Genomic DNA, 14870 nt, shown 5'->3' with positions numbered 1-14870 from the left:
GATTTTGAAATGCATATGTTTCAACAACCAGAGAACATTGCATTCCTCGCATGTCTTCTTTGGGACAGTGCACAATTTGAAGTAAGATTTGTTAGGTTAGATTGGTGTTTAGATAAGCAACCCTTCAGGGGGGATGGCCAGTGATGAGAGAGGCGGCAGATTTGGCAACAATAATAGTGAAACAATGGGGCCTGCTTTCTGGGTGTCTTTGATGGAAAACTGAGCCTGGGTATTCCTGAAAGAAGCTGAAAACTAAGGCACATATGGAAAGGTTCTGATGAGAATTTTGAGTTATAAATTGGAAAAGCATATGTGAACTTCTGGATTTTTATAACTGTGTTGGATATTAATCCCATCCTTAGTTCTAAGCAAATTCAATATATACTTGTGCCAACTTTTTATATACAACTCGTGTCAACATAAGGGTTATATTTTTTTAAGGTAATCTTTGGAGAAAGATGGCTTGGAAATCTATCAATTCCTTGGTAATCTGCAGGCCACTGTAGCATAGAGTGCCTTTTTGGGAATAACAAAATGGCACCTGCTCCAAATGGATAAGTACAAGAAGGTGTGTTCTCCTCCAGGCTAAGGCAGTGCCTTACTAAGGCTCTTGCCTGGCTCAGGATGGAATCCCAGGTACAGGCACAGATGATACACTCACAAAATAAAAACTTGACAACCTGTGCATCCTAGTTTATTTGAATTTGGGGATACAGAAAGGACAAAAGAGACATACCTGTTGTTTTAGACAGTGTTTTAGGGGACAGCTCCTTAGAGAAGAAGTTAATGAAGGGCCTGAAAGAGAATTAACTAAAAAGACATTTTAAAACTTGGGTGCATGATCTTCAACCCAAGGAATTTCTATGTAGGATGTCAGGGGTAAGAGCTAGATGTCCATCTTGGAAATGCCCCCTGTGATATGCTGATGCCCAGTCCCGGCTGCATCAATTATTTCCTGGCTGGCTTACTGAGATCATTGGATATCTCTTTTTTCCTCCCTCCTTGAGTTTATTGGGTTCCTCAACATGCAGTCAGAAATAGCTTTCTGAGACACCCCTTCTCCCTCCTTAGGAACCCACTGTTCAGTAATCTCTCCCTCCTCTTAATTCTTTTAGCACTTTATCTTGCTCACACAACACTTATCACCATGTTCTGTATTGTAGTTATTTATGAACATGTCTTATCTTCCAACACATAAGCCCCAAAAAGGCTGAGACTCTGCGACATCCAGAGGTCACCCACTGGGGCTCTTGGATTGCTTTCTGCCTGCGACTGCAGGCATATTTTACTTGGCTTTGCAGCATGTTTAAAACTTTTCTGATACTTGCCAGCTTTTAAAAATCAAGAGATATTCCCCCTACTCTCCAATTCTCCCCTAAACATAATGACCATTGTGCAATGATTTTTCAGTTAAAATATTTGAAGACCTGTCAACACAGGCCCCACATTCCTGGGATTGCTACCATTGAGTGGAGCTGAGCAGCAGTTTCCCCTTTCAACTGGGGGTGGTAGTCTTCAGTTCTCGGTAGCCTCCACCACTCTCTATGGTCTTACTGGGCTGCTGTGTCATTCACATTTCCCTCCTGGCACTTGTTGGACATTTGAATTTGTAACCCCATTAAGTAATTTTGATTTCTACACAGTATCTGACTTTTTATAGGGGCTTCATAAATATTTTTCAAATGGCAAAACCAAAGTCTAAATGCTCCAGGGGATGGGTACTTAAGTTCATGTTTTTCTCTAAGCTGCCAGATATGAGTTCATAAGAAGAACCAAAAAAAGTCTATTAGATTTTGTATTGTGGCTTTCCCCAGTTAAGAATTATGAGCTAGTTCCTCATTTTCAAGAGCTTTATCTAAATCTCTTTACTCCCCAGCTGCCAAGTAGCTAAGCCATCCTTCTCAAGCTGGAGGAAATGATACTAAACTTGGGAATTTCAGTGAGCAGGTTGTCCTTAACCAGTCTCTCTGAATTTTTGTGTTGTAGCTTGCTATTCATCAGGGCTTTCAAAGTTGGCTTCATGTAACCCTCCTCTGGAAAGTCCCTTAGGGAAAAAGTTTTTGTCTGGAAATACTTTTTTTTTTTTTTGACTGCCAGGATAATCATCACTTTTTAGTAGGAGATATAAATAGGAGAGTGCTTTCAACACTGATTTCTGAAATTTAAACTCATGTCCTCAGTCATCTAGTTAAAGTCCCTCAATGCTCTCCATCCCCATACCCTCAAGTCTAGGATGGAACCAGTCACAAAAATTTTAGGAGACATGTGAGACATTTTAAAATTTTATTAGTCTTGGATTTATATTTTGTGGTTACCTGCTATTAATGGTAAATATTACAATTTTTTTGTCTATATAGTACAGTGGTAATATTTCCCTTAAAAATATTTTAAGTATAACATTAAATTCATTGTAAGAAAAATAAGGAAATAATAGCCTTGATAGAATGAAGATAGGGCAGAAGTGGTGAGGTTGCTCCAAGTGTGACACTTGTTAGGAAAACACTGAACTTTAAGGTAAAGTCAGAGGCCCTCCCTTCACAGGGCACCGCCCTCTCTTTGACCTCAGCTCTCACCATGTTTTATCTTTCCATTGTACATCCTAATGTAACAGGGACTTTTTACAGTTCCTCAGATATACCGGGAGATTCCCCAACTTTTCACAAATAGTTTCACAAATTCTAGGTCTTCTTCCTGGAGAGTATTTGCTATGCCTTCCTCTAAGTATCCCCACTCCCACTGCCCCCCTCAGCCCTTTCTTCCCCCATCTGGCTTATGTGACTGGCTCCCTCTCATCCTTCAGTAATGCTGCCTCTTCAGAGAGGATCACCTGGACCATCCTATAGGAGATGGGTCTTGTCTCCCATTTTCCTATTACAGCATCCTGCCTCCTTCCTTCCACAAGACTGTGTTGTTACCACAATCTGTTAATCTTTTAAAATATATTTATTCTCACCATGCAGCCATAAAAAGGAACAAGATCATGTCCTTTGCAGGGACATGAATGGAGCTGGAGCCATTATCCTCAGTAAACTAACTCAGGAACAGAAAACCAAACACCCCTTGTTCTCACCTACAAGTGGGAGCTGAACAATGTGAACACATAGACACAGGGAGGGGAACTACAAACTGGGGCCAGTCGGATGGGGTGTGGGGGGAGGGAAAGCATCAGGAAAAATAGCTAATGCATGATGGGCTTAATATTATGCCTAGGTGATGTGTTGATAGGTGCAGCAAACCACCATGGTACATGCTTACCTATGTAACAAACCTGCACATCCTGCACACGTACCTCAGAACTTAAAATAAAGTTTTTTAAAAATGTATTTATTCTCAGCCAGGTGCGGTGGCTCACACCTGTAATCCCAGCACTTTGGGAGGCTGAGGTGGGCGGATCAGAAGGTCAGGAGATTGAGACCATCCTGGCTAACACGGTGAAACCCTGTCTCTACTAAAAATACAAAAATTAGCCGGGCGTGGTGGCGGGTGCCTATAGTCCCGGCTACTGGGGAGGCTGAGGCAGGAGAATGGTGTGAACCCGGGAGGCAGAGCTTGCAGTGAGCGGAGATCGCGCCACTGCACTCCAGCCTGGGCAACAGAGCGAGACTTCGTCTCAAAAAAAAAAAGTATTTATTCTCTTGATTATTTTATGTATCTCTCACTGCATTGTGAGTTCCTTGAGAACAGAGCCCTGGTGGCCAGTTCACTGCCATATTTCCAACGGCCAGCAGTGCTGGGCAACATGGGTGCTCAGTAGATATCTGATGGATGAGTGAATGTTCTTCCTGCCCTTGTACCTTGGTGGGTTTCCTCTCATCATTCAAGGCCTATCCAGTGCATGAGGTGCTCCTCTGAGAAGACTTTCTGCCCCTTCCTCAACCAACATAGGTAGTCACTCTCTTTTGGGTTCACAAAGCATCATCTACACACCACCATTATAGTATCAAATACAATAAATTGTAACTGGGTTAAAGGTCTCTTTGCCCCCACAAGACCATGAGCTCCTTGAATACCCAGCTCTTCCCACTCTGCCCCATACAGACATCATCTAGTATTCATCCTCTATTTTTTTAACTTTTAGGGGTACATGTGGAGGTTGGTTCTATGGATAAATTGCATGTTGCAGGAGTTTGGTTGCAGAATATTATTTCATCACCCAGGTAATAAGCATAGTATCCAATAGGCTGTTTTTTAATCCTCACTCTCCTCCCACTCTCCACCCTCAAGTAGTCTCTGGTGCCTATTGTTCCCTTCTTTGTGTCCATGTGTACTCAATGTTTAGCTCCCACTTATAAGTGAGAACGTGTGGTGTTTGGTTTTCTGTTCCCGTGTTATTTTGTTGAGGATAAAGGCCTCCAGCTTCAACCATGTTGCTGCAAAGAACATGATCTCCTTTGTATGGCTGCATATTATTCCATGGTGTCTATGCACCACATTTTCCAAATTTTCTTTTAACTTTGATTTTAGGTTTAGGTGTACATGTGCAGGTTTGTTTTATAGGTAAGCTCATGTCATGGGGCTCTGGTGTACTGGTTATTTTATCACCCATGTAGTAAGCATAGTATCTGTTAGGCATTTTTTCTGATCCTCTCCTTCCTCCCACCGTCTACCCTCAAGTAGGTCCCAGTGTCTGTTGTTCCTCTTTTTGTGTCCATGTGCTCTTGTTATTTAGCTCCCACTTATAAGTGAGAACATGCGGTGTTTGGTTTTCTGTTCCTGCATTAGTTTGCTAAGGATAAATGGTCTCTAGTTCCATCCATGTTGCTACAAAGGACATGAGTTCATTCTTTTTTATGGCTGCATAGTAGTCCATGGTGTATATGTACCACATTTTCTTTATCTAGTCTACTGTTGATGGGCATTTAGGTTGTTCCATGTCTTTGCTATTGTGAATAGTGCTGCAATGAACATAATGCATGCATGTCTTTATGGTGGAATAATTTATATTTCTTTGGGTATATATACAATAATAGGATTGCTGGGTCTAATGGTAATTCTGATTTTATTTAATAGTTCTTTGAGGAATGGCCACACTGCTTTCCACAATGGCTGAACCAATTTACACTCCCACCAGCAGTGCGTAAGCATTCCCTTCTCTTTGCAGTCTCACCAGCATATTTTTTTTCTATTTTTTAATGATAGCCATTCTGGTGGGTGTTAGACAGTATAGCTCATTGCAGTTTTGATTTGCATTTCTCTAATGATTAGTGATGTAGAGCATTTTTTCATATGCTTGTTGGTCATGTATATGTCTTTTTTTGAAAAATGTCTGCTAATGTCCTTCACCGTTATTAATGGGGTAATTTTTTGCTTGTTAATTTGAGTTTCTTACAGATACTGGATATTAGACCTTTGCAGATGCATAGTTTGCAAATATTTTCTGACATTCTGTGGGCTGTTAACTCTTTGACAGTTTCTTTTGCTGTGCAGAAGCTCTTAGTTTAATTAGGTTCCATTTGTCAATTTTTGTTTTTCTTGTAATTGCTTTTGGCATCTTCATCATAAAATCTTTGCCAGGGCCTATGTCTAGAATGGTATTTTCTATGTTTTCTTCAAGAGTTTTTATAGTTTTAGGTTTTATATGTAAGTATTTAATCTGTCTTGAGTTAATTTTTATATGGTGCAAGGAAGGGGTCCAGTTTTAATCTTCTGCACACGGCTAGCTAATTATCCCAGCACCATTTATTGAATAGCGAGTCCTTTCTCCATTGGTTGTTTTTGTCAACTTTATCAAAGATCAGATAACTGTAGGTTTGTGGATTTACTTCTGGGCTGTCTATTCTGTTCCATTAGTCTATGTGTCTGTATTTGTATCAGTGTCATGCTGTTTTGTTTACTGGAGCCTTGTAGTATACTATAAATTCAGGTAATGTGATACCTCCAACTTTGTTCTTTTGCCTTAGGAGTGTTTGGCTATTTGGACTATTCTTTGTTTCCATATAAATTTTAGAATAATTTTTTCTAGTTGTGCTGAGAATGTCATTGGTAATTTGATAGGAATAGCATTGAATCTGTACATTGCTTTGGGTAGCATGGCCATATTAGCAATATTGAGTCTTCCTATCCATGAGCATGTAATGCTTTTCCATTTGTTTATGTCATCTCTGATTTCTTTCAGCAGCGTTTTGTAATTCTTGTTGCAGAAGTCTTTCCACCTCCCTGGTTAGCTGTAGTCCCAGGTATTGTATCTTTTTGTAGCTATTGTGAATTCAATTGCATTCTTTTTTTTTCTTTTTTTTTTTTTTTTGAGACAGAGTCTCGCTGTCTCACCCAGGCTGGAGTGCAGTGGTGCAATCTCGGCTCACTGCAAGCTCCACCTCCTGGGTTCACACCATTCTCTTGCCTCAGCCTCCCGAGTAGCTGGGACTACAGGCGCCCTCCACCACGCCCAGCTAATTTTTTGTATTTTTTAGTAGAGACAGGGTTTCACCATGTTAGCCAGGATGGTCTCAATCTCTTAACTTCGAGATCCACCCACCTCAGCCTCCCAAAGTGCTGGGATTACAGGCCTGAGCCACCGCGCCCAGCCTCAATTGCATTCTTGATTTGGCACTCAGCTTGGGAATTATTGGTGTATAAAAATGTGACTAATTTTTGTACATAGATTTTTTATCTTGAAAATTTGCTGAAGTTGGTTATCAGAGCTAGGAGCTTTTGGGGCGAGACTATGGGGTTTTCTAAGGATAAAATAATATTGTCTGCAAACAGAGATCATTTGACTTTCTGTCTTCCTATTTGGAAACCTTTTATTTCCTTCTCTTGCCTAATTATGCTGGCTGAGACTTCTAGTGTTATATTGAATAGGAGTGGTGAGAGAGGGCATCCTTGTCTTGTTCTGGTTCTCAAGGGAAATGCTCCCAGCTTTTGCCCATTCAGTGTGATGTTGGCTGTGGGTTTGTAATAGATGGCTCTTATTATTTTGAGGTATGTTCCTCCAATGCTTAGTTTGTTGAGGGTTTTTAACATGAAAGGATGCTGAATTTTATAAAAAGCCCTTTCTGCATCTATTGAGATTATATATGGTTTTTGTTTTTAGTTCTGTTTATGTGATGAATCACATTTATTAATTCGTATATGTTGAACCAACCTTGCATCCCAAGGATAAAGCCTACTTGATCATGGTGGATTAGCTTTTTGATATGCTGCTGAATTTGGTTTGCTAGTATTTTGTTGAGGATTTTTGCATAGATATCCATCAAGAATATTGGCTTGAACTTTCCTTTTTTGTTGTTGTTGTTGAGTCTTTGCCAGGTTTTGGAATCAGGATGATGCTGACATCATAGAATGAGTTAGAGAGGAGTCCTTCTCCTCCATTTTTTGCAAAGTTTCGATAGGAATAATACTGGCTCTTCTTTATATGTCTGGTAGAATTCGGCTGTGAATATGTCTGGTCCTGGGTTTTTACTTGTTGGTAGGATTTTTATTACTGATTCAATTTAGGAACTCGTAATTTGTTCAGAGTTTGAACTTTTTCCTGGCTCAGTCTTGGGAGGTTGTATAATTCTAGTAATCCTCTATTTCTAACATGGTCCTTCTCATATCAAGGAAAGCCAGCTACTTCTAATGACTTTATTTTTATCCCGAGCTGACTGGAGTTGGAAGTGAGGAGGAATAGCGAAGACGATGTGAAAACAGCTGTTAGCATTTGTGGGATGTCCGAGCTATGTACTCATGGCTTGTAGATGTATCCATAAAACTATCCTAGTATTTTATTTCTGTATGCTTACATCTGCAGAAAAAGCAAACTTCACCATCTAGTGGTACAAACCTTGAACTGCAGACATACATCCACCATTTCCTTATTCTTTATCCCATTTAACAGCTATTTATTGACTGAGCACCCACTTACTATGTGCCAATAACTGACCCAGACAAACCTCTGTTCTTCTTTAGTCCCTCATGTATTGATCACTTTCTGCAGGTGGATCATGTTGTTTGGAGCTTTGGTGCTTGCAGTTTGGTGTTGACAGTTTTCGGTAAACAGAGCCATGGGAGGTCAGGTTTTTTGGTGCGAAGGTCAAACACTGGCATCTCTGGGACTCATACAACTTGCTGTTTTGGCCTGATTAGTAACTATTAAAAATGTAAACAAGCTGGGGAGATTTAGAACCCAGAGGATCTCACACATGCAGACGTACACACCCCACAAGGACTTGAGGCCTCTCTGGGACAGTCACGAGATTTGGCTGCTGCTGCTGGTATTCTTGCATTTCAACAATTGGCTGGAGCTGAGAAGCAGCTGCCCCTTTAGACGCGGCTACTCTGTCAGACCCACATTGGCTGTTCTGTCCACTCATTTCAGTTTGATCTCTTTTCCGAGATATCCAGGCATTTGGTGGATTTTGATTCTCCATGTTTATTCCTAAGGAAACTTATCTCCAAATCTCTCTAATCTTTCTTCCAACAAAGCCCAGTTTCCAGAAGAAGTAATTATAACTGCACAATTATCAAGGGCATAATATACTTCTTGATAACCCTGAGATAAATTAAGGGCCATTTATTTGTCTGGGTTTCTGTTCCTGTTAAAAATAATCTCTTTGCTCAATGTCCCACACTTGGTTATTTTCCTTCCTCTTTGCTTGGTGAAACAGAAGGCTCTTTTAGAGATTTTGACTGTTTCTCCTTATTATTTATCCAACAGATATTTAATGAGCACTTCCTAAGTGCCTGGACCTCTGCTTCATGTGACAGATGTATCTGAGAAGGGGACAGACATGCCCCTAACGGTGCCAGCGATGTGGCCATTATGAAAGATCGTGATGTTGTGGGAACACACAGAAGGAACACTGTGCCTAATATGGGGATGGGAATAGGATCAAGGGGATGTTCCTGGAAAAATTAATGTTGAAGCTTAGACCTTGAGATAAGTAGTGATTTGCCAAGGAGGGAGAACCTTGCACAAATGCCCAGACCAGATTCGAGAGAGTCGTGGGGCATGGAGAGGAACTGAATAGTGTCCTTGAGCTCTGCCGAGGAGCACAGACTTTATCAGGAGGGTAACAAGGAGCAAAGAGAGCTTATGAGCAAGGGAGTGAATATTTAGGTCTGTGTTTTTAGAACATCACTCCATCTCTTAAAACTTATTTTAGGAGACTTGGCTGAGAGCTAGGGCTCTCATTCCTTTAGACACTTTCTAGTTCAGTTTTGTAAGGGACAAATTTATTCTGAAGGACTCCAGGAGAGGCACCATCAACATCCTCACAGTGCTGCTGTGCTGGCTGTTGCTTCTCCCCTGGGGCCTCTCTTGTTTTGCCCTTTAGATTCTTGATGTTTTTGCCCCACTTGCCTTGTAGATATCTCTTGTTTTCTCTGTAGTTCCCTCATCGCTTTCCACGTAATTCAGGCATCTTCCTGGAGCTACTGAGGGTTTGTGGTTGCCTGGAGAACCACAGCAACAATGTCATGAGCTCCCCCACCCATCCCAGGGAGCCCTGGGATCAAAAAGTCAGCTTCAAAGCCTAGTTGGAAGTAGTCAATGCAAAGCCAAAAGTCAACAAACATTTCTCCAGAGTCTTGGCACCAGAAGGCCTTTCTCTTGTTCCTTTTACTCAATTCCCAGCTGGTTAGCAGCCTGAACTTCTGCCTACCATCCCCTTCCATGGCAGCTCCCAACTGTGCTGTAAGATTATTGAGGGAGGCTAGGAATAGAGACTTAATACTGAGAAGACACTTAAGCACTTGATCCAATCCAATTCCCTATTTTTTCAAGAATACCGTCCTGCTTCCTGACTTCCTGACTTTTGAAATGAGCTAGTATGGGTGCCTGACACTGCTGGTTCTGGTTTGAGCACATACGGTCACTGACTGCGTGGACTCAGGAAACTATTTCACTTCTTTGGGCCCTGGTTTCCTTTTCTGTAAAGTGAGAATAATAATACCTGCACTGCCTACTTCACAGGGTTATTTTGAGGAGGAGAAAATGACTCTATAGTTGCATTCAATCATTTACGAAAACATATATTGATTACTCAGCCATGTGCCAGCTAAAGGGGGATGAAAGCTCCTGTTAAACTGTAACGTGTTACACAAATATCACATTCTCAGATGTAGAAAACTCATTATCAACTGGGTCAGACTGGGTGTGTTTGTCCTGCTTACCTCACCTGTCTTGCCTCCAGTTAGGTTCTTGGGTATTGCCCGCCCGTAAACATTCAAGGCAAAGCTTTAGCAAGAAACCTAATACATAGAAAGTATTGACTAGCATTAGAAAGAGCTATGGTGACAAGGCCTCTGTATTTGAAAGCTTCATTAAGTCCCGCTGCAGATGGCCATATGTGATAGGATGGTATATCACACTTTTCCTGTTATTCCAGTATTGACAAGTAGAACCCCAAACAATGGACAAAGAGGAGCTAGTGCCACATTCTAAAGATTGCCAGCAATAGCTGGAGCCAGAACACTGTTCCCCCCACAAATCCCCAGGGCTTCTTAAAAGTCAAAACTGGCCCTGCTACCATGAGCCTTTCCGCTTTCTCCTCCCTCCTTCTTTCTAGGCTATGTAAGCAGACGTCTAGGAAAGGAGGAAAGGGAGGGAGAAGGAGTCATTACAGGAGTCAGACTGTAGGGAGGAAAGTGTTCATGGAAGGATCTATAGGGTTTAAAATCCCAATGGGAAAGAGACGGGATCCTCAAATTAGAACAATTCAGAGACGGTTTGCTTGTAAGCAGGAGGCACAAAGGCTGATGCAGTCACCCAGGGGTAGTGGCAGCAGAGGTGTTTCTACTTCTAAGCCCAAAGGGACGAAAGGAGGGAACTGCATTAAGAACCAGAAGGAGAGAGCCATCTTCAAATCTTTTAGAAATATTTTCCAGTGGTCAGGCAAGAGATAATGGTGGCCCTAATATAGAAGTGTCAGGACAGTTGGAGAAAAAGGTGAAAGTATGAGAGCTATTTTGAAAACAGACTTATCAAGCCTTGTGGATGGAATGAATTAAAAAGAAAGAGAGGAGAAAAGGGCAACTTGTAGGTTTCAGGCTTGGGAAGCTGGGTTTTGCTTGGGAACATGATCAGCGTTTGGGGTTGGGTGGGAAGATCCCCTCAATTTTGGACCTGCCAGGTTGAGATGAAAACATCTAGGTGGAGGTGTCCAGCATTCAGATGGATATGGCATCTGAGGCTCAGAAGAGAGACATCAGCTGGGGATGCAGAATTACATGTGAACAATAATAATTACATGTATTAAAGGCTGTCACGTAAGATGTCCAAGATGCTGAAAATATGATGCTTAGTGAATGAAGAAAGCAGCTCTTGGCATTTTGAAAAATTGTCTTTGCTACCTTGGAATTATGGCCACTCCTGAAAGAGATAATACCGTTATGCTCTCTTATGGTAATTACTACCCACAAAATAGCTGTTTTGCAGTAGAGGGAATTAAGGTTCAGAGACGTGAGTATAGTAGCTAGGATTATTACCCTTGCAAGTGACCAAAAGTCCTGTTTAAACCAGTTTAAATGAGCAAAGGAATTCATTGGCTTAAATCCAGGGGTGGCTTTTGGTTTGGGGCACAGTTTGATCTAGGAGTTCAGAGAATGTCATTGAGACACAGTGTGTCTACTTTTATATTTGCTCTGCTTTTCTCCATTCATATATTGGCTTTACTTCATAGCTGGCTGTTTCATGACAGCAAGATGGTTAGAGCAGCTCCAAGCCTCACATGCTCATGACCTCAAATCTATTGAACAGATAACCTTTCTCCCTCAGAAGTCCAGTTACAGTTCTCAAGTCTTTTCACTGGCTCTAACTGGGTCCTGTTCTCAGCCGTGGCCCATCACTATGGCCAGAGGGATGGGATCTGCCAACTGCCAACTGGGGGAAGGGTCAGTCCCACCTAAACATTATGATTTCACAATAGAGGAGAGGTATATCCACAAGCGAAAAACAGGGTGCTATCACCTGAGAATTCACTTCACTCAAGTGAAGGAAAAAGACAAAATCCAGTGATCCAGGAAGAAAAGGATCTGTTTGAGGTCACTCAACTTGTTAATATCAGGCCAAAGCTAGATCTCAGGAGTTCACCCCACTTACTTTCTTCCACACTCTATTGCTACTTGTTTGATTTGTTTCCACCAAAGTTCCCAGAGACTTAAGGTGGTCAGAGGTCAGGAATGTGTTAACAGCAATAAGAGTAGTGATAAAAACACTCAAGAGGTCCCAAGTCATTCAGGATCTTTCTCTGGCCCAGGGTCACCAGTTGGCCAAAGTTGGACTAGAGAGTGACAGGGGAAAGGCACTACCTAGGCTAGTGGGCAGGAGGACAGGTGAGCTGGAGAAGCTGCTGGAGACCCTGCCCAGGTCATACTCTTCTGGTCTGGCAGAAGTCAGACCTCAACATCCAGGGGACTTAGAAGACCTGCAAAGGGAACCAGCCCACAGAGGTTTCTAAAAGCGTCTTCAGTTCATTTTTCACTGCCAAGTTGTTCCATGTGACTTTGGCTTTTTTTTTTCTCTCTGCCTTCTCTGTCAGAAAGTTTTCCTGGTTTTGGTTATTTTTAGCCCAGTGTGGGCCCTTGGGGACCATCAAATCCAACTTTCTTGTTTCACAAAAGAGAGAAATGAGACTCTGTGTTTGAAAGCGAGTTGATTAAGTTCACACACTTACTGTCAGAGTCATCCTCCCACCCATGTCTCCCGACTTCCAGCCCAGGGATCCCACTGTACTTGGTTGCCTCCACCTACCTCTTAATGATCTCAGTAAAGTGCCTGACTGGCCTCTGCCTTGTTAAGAGCTAAATGGCCTCCCAGGACTCCCAGGTGTGAATAGTTTTTACCTAGAAAGAGAGTGGGTTCCCAAAGAAGATTTGCAAGTTGGTCTTTGGAAACTCAGAAACACAATTTCCCTAGGAAGATGGTTTTATGTGTTTATAGGTTCTCAGTCTCACTTGCAAATCCCATAGAACCTGAGATAATACGTGCCAACGTGAAAATCAATAGCACATTACTGTTAATTCCTGTGTCTCCTGCTAAGGGTTGGTACTGAACCACACTTCGGCACTTCTCTATAGAAAGGCTTTAGGGACCTCCGCAGGATATTTATTCTTTGGGAATTAGCTTGCAAGCAGTCTGGGACCCATTTACTTTCTTTGCTCTTTGAAGGATGGCTTCACTTTTCTCCAGGGCTGGCTCCAAGAGCTCATGATTTGTGCGTGTTGCACAGGGACCCACACTCAGAGGGCCATGCATGTGGTTTAATGCTCTGCTGTAGCCGTCCTGAAATCCTGAATAATTTTTTCTTTGAACTTGTGTTCTATAGGTAAAGTCCAATGAGACAGTGGAGCATGCATGGGACCAGAGGAAACACATGTAATCTATGGGTCCACTGCCATTCCTTGCCTCCCCACTCACATATAACATTTAGGATGCCCTGGACAGAGAAGTCAACTGTACCCAGGACACACGGAGTGCAGTGAGAATCACAGCGAATACAGAGTAAGTGTGTTACATCTACTGGGTAAATGGGGACACTGACAGCCCCCAGGGGCCATGCTTTCTGTTCAGTGGCATTCTGAGAAACACAAATGACCAAGGATCCCTTTCATATCCTTTCTTACTCATGTTACTTCCCTGTGTTAGCCACCCACTGAGGCTGAAAATGGTGACACAGAAGGAAAGGGAAATGTGGATGGCCTATAGTGTCTTCTCATTTTACTCCTTCCTTCCTCGCCAGTAAGCTGAAGATAGTGTTGGTAGAATGTGCACATGTCAAGAAGTAAAATAAACACAGTTGAGTTCGTTTTTCTTGGCAGCATTTCCACAGTTCTGATGAGGAGGCAATACCTATGCATATGTGAGCTACCAGATACAGAAGATGTAATTTCAGTGCTTCTGCATCAAGCTAAATGCTCTGACATTTAAACTAATATTTAAATGTTATATTTTAAAACTAATATTCTACAATATAAAGACAAGTGGTAAAATTGATGCTGATAATTTTAAATTGTTCTTAGAACTACATCAAATAGCAAAGTAAAAACACCATGATGAGTGGAGAAAGAAGCCATGGAATAAAGAGAAAGTTTTATATTTTGTATCTTTAACAGCACTTTTTTCCTGCCTTTTGAACAAGGAACTCCACATTTTGATTTTGCCCTGTACTCTGCAAAATATGTAGTCATCCCTGCCTCTCCAGCTTCAGTATTTACCTTCTCAAGTTCTGTTCCTTCAATGGAATAGCTGTAACATAACTTGCCATTTCAATCCACCATTAATGCCTAATCATTGCTCTTTCAAATATTAAGTTGTCATTTTTGCTTACTACTATTTGATTTATAAAGGTGTGTATTAGTTTGCTTGGGCTGCCATAACAAAGTACCACAGAGTGGGTGGCTTAAACAACAGAAATTTATTTTCACACAGCTGTGGGGGCTGGAAGTCTAAGAGCAAGGTGTGGGCAGGTTTGGCTTTTTTGAGAATTATTTCCTTGGCTTGAAGTCAGCAGCCTCATGTGGTCTTTTCTCTGTGCTTGTGCACCCCTGGTGTCTCTTTGTGTGTCTGCATTTGCTCTTCTTATAAAAACACCAGTTAAATTGGATTAGGGTGCACCAATATGACCTCATTTTACCTTAACTGCCACATTAAAGGCCCCATCTCCAAATACAATCACATTCTGAAGTACTGGGGGTTAGGCCTGCAGCATATAAATTTAGAGAGAGATACAATTTGACCCACCACAAGAACTTTCTCACTTTTTCTTTTTATAGTAGCCTTGAGAGAGCAGCCAGGACACACATCTTGCAAGTCTATTCATTCATTCAACAAATATTTACGAGTACTTACTAAGCACTCGATGCTGAAGATGTAACAATGAAGAAAACAGGCAGCTTCCTGCTCTTGTGGAAGTTAGGTTCTAGTGGGAGAGACAGACAAAACATAATAA

General features: G+C 41.7%; 1 protein-coding gene across 1 annotated transcript in view; it reads left to right on the top strand.

Annotated features, from left to right (window-relative positions):
- HTR4 (5-hydroxytryptamine receptor 4) overlaps positions 1 to 14870 on the top strand; it is a 329389-nt gene that overhangs the window by 26482 nt on the left and 288037 nt on the right. Inside the window, exon 3 of the mRNA XM_008954466.4 lies at positions 13248 to 13423. The gene's annotated coding sequence lies outside the window, so the exon portion shown is untranslated. The remainder of the gene's footprint in view (positions 1 to 13247; positions 13424 to 14870) is intronic.

This window comes from Pan paniscus, chromosome 4 (assembly GCF_029289425.2).
Source record: "Pan paniscus chromosome 4, NHGRI_mPanPan1-v2.0_pri, whole genome shotgun sequence".
Lineage (NCBI taxonomy): Eukaryota > Metazoa > Chordata > Mammalia > Primates > Hominidae > Pan > Pan paniscus.
The sequence above is the reverse complement of the archived record's forward strand: the minus strand, read 5'-3'. Positions and strand labels throughout refer to the sequence as shown.